This window comes from Gossypium arboreum, chromosome 4 (genome assembly GCF_025698485.1).
Source record: "Gossypium arboreum isolate Shixiya-1 chromosome 4, ASM2569848v2, whole genome shotgun sequence".
Taxonomy (NCBI): Eukaryota; Viridiplantae; Streptophyta; class Magnoliopsida; order Malvales; family Malvaceae; genus Gossypium; species Gossypium arboreum.
Genome location: NC_069073.1, coordinates 106,661,424 through 106,667,763, shown reverse-complemented (window position 1 = coordinate 106,667,763; position 6,340 = coordinate 106,661,424). Strand labels below are relative to the sequence as shown.

Genomic DNA, 6,340 nt, shown 5'->3' with positions numbered 1-6,340 from the left:
ATTCATTCCTCCTCCATTCCTATCACATTGCATCACTGGATGTAATTGCGTAGAAACATATAAACCATCAATTTTCTTATTTAATTGATCTACCTAATTTGATAACATGGTGACTGCATCTAAGTTGAAAACACCGGCTACTTTCATCAGCTTTTTTCTCATGACTTGCCACTGATAATTATTCAGTGCTATCTCCTCAATAAATTCATAAGCCACTTTGAGTGTTTTATTTTTAAGTGTGCCATTGGCTACTATGTCAATCAATTGCTTCGTTGAAGGGTTCAAACCATTATAGAAGGTTTGAACTTGTAGCCATAAGGGTATTCCATGGTAAAGGCACCATCTCAATAAGTCATTATACCTTTCCCATGCATCATATAACATTCTAAATCAATCTACATGAAGGAAGAGATATCATTCCTCAACTTGGTTGTCTTAGCCGGTGGAAAGTACTTTAGAAGGAACTTCTTGGTCATTTGAACCCATGTGGTAATGGAACCTCGTGGTAAAGAGTTCAACCACTACTTCGTTTTGTTCCTCAACAAGAAAGGGAATAACCGTAAGCGAATAGCATCGTCAGTGATGCTATTAATCTTGAAAGTATCGCAGATCTCCAGGAAATTGGCCAAATGAGTATTTGGATCTTTGTCTTGCAAACCATCAAATTGAACAAATTATTGTATCATCTAAATAGTGTTCAACTTCAGTTCGAAATTATTTGCAGCAATGGTGGGTCTCACAATACTCGATTCAGCCCCAGTCAGAGTGGGCTTGGCATAATTGTACATAATACGAGGGACATGATCTGGATCTGCAACAACTGCAGGGGGTAGCAAATTATTCTGGTTATCACCTATCTCCTCAGTAATAATAATGTCCTCTCATTCGTCTACTAAAATTTCTCTACCCTGTCTTACTTCTCTACAGTTTCTACGAGTTGTACTTTCAATTTCACTATCAAATAACAATGATCCCAACAGGTTTCTTCTAGTCATAAACTAAAGGAACCTACTAGAAGCAAATAAAAGAAAAATTAGAATGTAAAAATTAAACTAAAAACAAAAATATAGAACAAATAAAAATGGCTCAATTAATAAAAATCGAGTGTTTCTAATATTTTAGTCCCCGACAATAGTGCCAAAAACTTGATGGTCACTAAATTAACTATAAATACGATAAAGACAAGTGCACCTATCGAACAATAGTATAGCTATGGTAAGAAGGGAATATTGTATCCATAAGGACTAAAAGTACTAGTAATTACCGTCTTCTTATTATTTAGCCAATAAATTGGAGTTATTGTGTTTTAATCTAAAAATTACTAAACTAATTTAACTAATAATGTGATAGAGAATGAATCAGAGAAATAATCAAATATTAACCAATGAGATAGACAATACCAGGAAATAATCCACCTAAACTTTACATTTTATTATGAATCCGAATTAAACAATTTATTCACTTGTTTCTTGATCTGTAGAAATCCCTAAATTATGTCAATATCTCTTTTGAGAGTAAGAACAACTGACTTTAGGTTGATTAATTGAAATCTTTTTGTAATTAAAACCCCTATTGTCGTATTAACTCGATATATGGATCCCCCTATTAGATTTGACTCTAATCTAGTAGATTTATGTCATCTTATTTCTAGGATTACATGCAACTCCACTCAATTATATAGGGGACTATTAAACAGAGACTTTTGCTCCACTGAAAAGCACATTAAATATGAATTAATATCCCGAAAATATTAATAAGCGTACATAATTGAGAACAAGAATCAAGTATTTATCGCGTAAAACATAAATTAAATAATAGGATTCATCATAGGTTTCATCTCTCATAGTATATAGGGGATTAGTTCATAATCTTGAATGAAAACATCTCAAAGTCAGAAAAACCACAAGATATAAAGAAACTCAATAAAACTTTGAAAGAAATTAAAAGGAGATCTTCAATCTTGATGGAGATCAACTTCCAAGTTGGCTCCGATGGTGTTTTTCTAGTGTTTTCTTTGATCTTCTCTGATTGCCCCATTATGTCTTATTCTAATTGGTATTTATAGACTTTAGACTACTCAAAAAGCTTAAAAATTGGGTTTTTTTTCGTGTATTTGAGAAGTAGGGTGTGAAATTGACACGGGCTAGCACAAAGGCGTATGTCTAACCCGTGTGGGTCACAGGGCGTGTGCCCACCCCGTGTGGATCCTGAAAATAGCTCTTTTTATCTGATTTTGGCTCGCTTTTTGCTCCTTTCGCTCCTTAATGCTCTCCTAAGTATAAAACTATGAATTTAAAAGATTAGGAACATCAAATTCACTAATTTGCATAGTTAATAATCCATAAATGCATTAAGAATAGGATTAAAATATGTTTCTTTTATAGCTTATCAGTGACTTCGGTGCGTCGTACAACGAACTTCAAGGGTAGGTAGTCGCGATGCAGGAGTATGTGTCGGGTACGGTAACTGATTTGCAAACACTACTGCATAAAGGCCTAGGTAGTGAGATAGAACTGGGGAAATGAGTTTTCCACTGATTGTTTTGGACATTTGAGCTATGTGTTAGGGCCTTCCCTTATTGCAAACCAATAGTGCAGGTGGACGAAACTAGCTCTACGACAGATACACGCAAATACTCCTGATTGCTGTTGCACAAGATGACAACTAGAAGGTATTTCTTATCGCTTTTGCTATCGTGGAAAGTGAGAACTTCGAATCTTGGGAATATTTCTTATCAAATCTGTAGAGGCACATTGTTAGGTAAGAGAACATTTGCATCATCTCGGACAGATCGAAGAGACTACTTACTGCGATAAGGCATTCGGGGGTTTTGTGGAGGTCCGTTTATTTCATCCGACACATCGTGTCAGACTTCCAAAGAGAGTATAATAACAAAGAATAGCGCAGAGAAATTGTGAAAATGGGTAAAAAACACTGTTCCAAAATTGATCTGATCATATTTTATTTTTTGAATTTATTTGTATGTTTTTTTAAATCTGATCATATTTTATCAGATTGTATTTTTAAATTCTTTTTCTAAATTTCTAACTACGTAATTGTATTAAAATATTAGTTTGAAATTGCATACACAGGGCACGAGCTAGAATTGCAAAGATTCAGACAAAGGTTCTCGAGGCTTGAAGCTCAAATGACATCATTGCCCAAAAATCGCCGTCTCCGTCTGTAGTTGGGTAAAATGGAGGACTGGCAGTGGATTCAAAGTTACGATGATGGGTTCCGATATTGTCAGATAACGATCAATCTCGTCGAGGTGGTTAACTCGTTCTTGAGACGTACACTTCATCTACCAATTTCTACTATTTTCTTGGCAACATTCTATAGACTGGCCACGTTAATGCCAAAGATGGAGCTGAAATAAGTAAAGCAGATAGAGGTCAAGCACATGTACATTGAAGGTGCCTGAAAGGAACTGAAATTAAACGCGAATAGGATGCGGAGGATGAAAACAGATCTGTATTTACACGACTTGGAGACATTTCGAGTTCAAGAGTACGTAAGTTGTCGGTCAGTTATTCCACCCAAGTCGTACATTGTTGATCTGTGAAATAGGCGTTACGAGTGCATGAGGTTCCAGACTCTTCAATATCCATGTGCGCATGTTCATGCAGTGTGTGCATCACAAGCTAGATGTCGAACAATTCATAGACAAGGTCTACATACTGAAACGCACATTACATATTTGGGGGAACAAATTTCCCGTAATGTCAGATGTCTCTAACTAGGAAGTTTTGCCACTTGCTTTTGAGATACTGCTGGACCATAGTCTCTATAGACATCCTAAAGGTCGACCACAGTCGATGAGGATTCGAAACAATATGGATATCAGGGAGACGGGTGAAGCCAAATAGTGCACGGTCTATCAAAAATTCGGCCACAACCAATCAACTTGCCCACATCGTGTTTATGTTTGCGGTTAATCTTCCTGTTGATTGTGACAGGTTTTAAATATTTATAATGAATCGTTCTTGAAACAAACTATTATCACGATGAAGGCAAGTGTACCTATCGAACAGTAGTATAGCTTTAGCAAGACCAGATTGTCGAACCCAAAGGAACTAAAAGTACTAGTAATGACTGTCTTTTTATTATCTAGCCTAAGAATAAGGGGGTTTGTTTTAACTAACTAATTAACTAAACTAAGAATTCACAGAAAATAGAATTGGGGAATTACTTTTGGAAAACTCGATTGATTGAGACAATACCTAAGGAAAAATCCACCTAGACTTCACTTGTTATTTGACTCTAAATCGGACGATTTATTCATTTGACTTGATCCATAGAAATCCCTAAGTTATATTATTATCTCTCTTGAGACTAAGAACGTCTAACCCTAGGTTGAATAATTGAAGTCTCTTTCTAATTAACTCCCTAGGGTTGCATTAACTCGATCTATAGATCCTCTTATTAGGTTTCACCCTAATCTAGCAAAATCTTGTTACCCTATCTCTAGGCGGGCAACCAACTCCGCTTAATTATGACAAATGTACTCTTAGACAGGGTCTATTCCTCCTCTAAATAAGAGCTTAACTTGAATCAATATCTTGGAATATTAAAACAGGAATTAAGAACACATAATCAAGAACAAGTCAAATATTTATCATACAATTCAGATAATAATAACAAAATCTGTCTTAAGTTTCATTCCCCTTAGGTATTTAGGGTTTTTAGTTCATAACTAAAAAAGTAAACATATTAGAAGAATAATGAATACAAAACATAAAGAAAAACCCAAAACTCTTGAAGGGAAATTGAGGGGAAATCTTCAGTCTTGATGATGAATCCGGCTTCTGAGATGGATCAATCGGCTTTCCTTGAGCAGTTCCCTGCTTCCTTCTCTGTGTGTGTCCTTTTCCTCCACCTCTAGGGTGTATTTATGGGCTTTGGAATGCCTAAGATCCCTCAAAATTAGCCTTTTCCAAATTAGACTAAACTTGGGCTCGACAGGAACACGCCCGTGTGCGATTGCTTAAGGCCGTGGTCAAGCCTGTTAAATAGGCACGAGAATGTGGTCCACCCGTGTGAGTCGAGCTTCGATTCTGCCAAATTGACATGGCCGTGTGGTCTACCCGTGTGAGGAGGTCCAGGCTGTGTTGATTTCGTACGTTGGCCCATTTTCTCTATTTTTGGCCTGTTTCTCATTCCTTTCACTCTCTTATGCTCACCTAAGTATAAAACATGAAATTAAGGTATTAGGAGCATCAAATTCACCAATTTTAAGGAAAAATCATCCATAAAATGTGCTAAGCATGGGATAAAAATATGTATGAATTATGGTTTATCACCTGTACTGCCAGATTGGAAGACAACGAATAGGATGTAACACCTCTTATCCATGTCCGACGCTGGAGGATAAGGTACTAGGCATTACTGGACTTAAACATTCACATACATGCAAAAACCGAGCCATAAATTTTTTTTTAATTTAAAACTTTTCATACACATGCATTGAAAGTAGTTAGGGACAAAAATGAGAACCTTAAAAAGTTTTGAGAAAACTTAGAAAATTTCTTTCCATGAAACAGGGTCAAAGGCCCGTGTTGACATAGGGACACACCCGTGTGCCCAGGACACGCTCGTGTCCTCAGGCCATGTAACTCTCTGGCTATGACGTCAGCAAACAAAATTTAACCACACGACCAAACCACACACCCATGTACTAGGCCATGTCATCCATACGGCTGAGACACACGGCCGTGTCTCTACCCGTGTGGCTAACACTTGGGCTATTTTCCAAGCCTTTTGTTACCATTAATCTCTCACATCTTTACAAACATCAAAGTTATACATCATGGCATCATTTTAATGATTTAGCAGACTTCACTAAGGTGTATTCTTAACTTTAACATGCTATCGTTCACAAGTTTCACATACTCATATAATATCAAGTCTAGACACATTAATCCATATTCTTTGACCTTGTCAAGTGACCTTATTGATGCGTGATATTCGTAACAGGTTTTAAAAATTTATACATGAATTTTTCTTGAGACTAGCTTATTATCACGATTAAGGCAAATGAACCTATCGAACAGTAGTATAGTTTAGCAAGACCGGATTGTTGAACCCAAAGGAACTATGAGTACTAGTATTTACTTCCTTTTTATTATCTAGCCTAAAAATTAAGAGGTTTGGTTATCTAAACTAATTACTAACTAAGAATGTACAGAAAGAAAACTTGGGAAAATACTTTTGGGAAAATTTGATTGATTGAGACAATACCTAAGGAAAAATCCACCTAGACTTCACTTGTTATTTGACTCTGAATCAAACAATTTATTCATTTGACTTGATCCGTAGAAATCCTTAAGTTATATTATTA

The 6,340-nt window shown here is 36.2% G+C and overlaps 1 non-coding gene across 1 annotated transcript; it reads left to right on the top strand.

Moving 5' to 3' along the window:
• Positions 1-322: 322 nt before the first annotated feature.
• Positions 323-428, top strand: LOC128292067 (small nucleolar RNA R71). The gene has a single exon (XR_008282052.1). It is a non-coding gene; the product is annotated as a small nucleolar RNA R71 (small nucleolar RNA).
• The last annotated feature ends 5,912 nt before the right edge of the window (positions 429-6,340 follow it).